The sequence below is a fragment of the Sinocyclocheilus rhinocerous genome, unplaced genomic scaffold, assembly GCF_001515625.1.
Source record: "Sinocyclocheilus rhinocerous isolate Xijiao unplaced genomic scaffold, SAMN03320098_v1.1 scaffold45094, whole genome shotgun sequence".
Lineage (NCBI taxonomy): Eukaryota > Metazoa > Chordata > Actinopteri > Cypriniformes > Cyprinidae > Sinocyclocheilus > Sinocyclocheilus rhinocerous.
Genome location: NW_015635954.1, coordinates 1 through 560, shown reverse-complemented (window position 1 = coordinate 560; position 560 = coordinate 1). Strand labels below are relative to the sequence as shown.

The 560-nt window shown below is 37.0% G+C and overlaps 1 long non-coding RNA gene across 1 annotated transcript; it reads left to right on the top strand.

The window, feature by feature from the left end:
• On the top strand, positions 1-542 carry LOC107747496 (uncharacterized). Its single transcript, XR_001640810.1, has 3 exons — positions 1-72; positions 183-211; positions 261-542. It is a non-coding gene; the product is annotated as an uncharacterized LOC107747496 (long non-coding RNA).
• Positions 543-560: the final 18 nt, after the last annotated feature.

Here is a 560-nt window from a genome sequence, read left to right as displayed (position 1 = left end):
AATAAAAAACACAGGAGTGAATCACTTATGTGACGTACTGAAGGACTCACACTGTAAACTGGAGAGATTGAGGTCAGTAACATTCAGAGACAAGAATAAAAAAGTGTTTTATTTAAATGAAACAGAATGAATTGTGAAATGAATGAAATGAAGTGTGATTTTTCTCATTTCTCTCAATGTAGGTTAAGATACTGTGAAATGACAGATGAAGGTTGTTCTGCTGTAACTTCAGCTTTGCAACCAAACCCAGACAGATGAAGGTTGTTCTGCTGTGACTTCAGCTCTGAAATCAAACCCATCACACCTGAGAGAACTGAACCTGAGCTGGAATAAACTCGGAGACTCTGGAGTGAATCACTTATGTGACGTACTGAAGGATTCACACTGTAAACTGGAGAGATTGTGGTCAGTAACATTCACAGACACGAATCAAAATGATGAAAATCACTTTGTTTAACCCTTAAGTGCTGTTCAAGGTCTTTTGAGACCCCTAATGATGTTTGCTGAAATAAAATAAAAAAAATGTTCCCTTTATTTAAATGGCATGAGACTTTGTACGG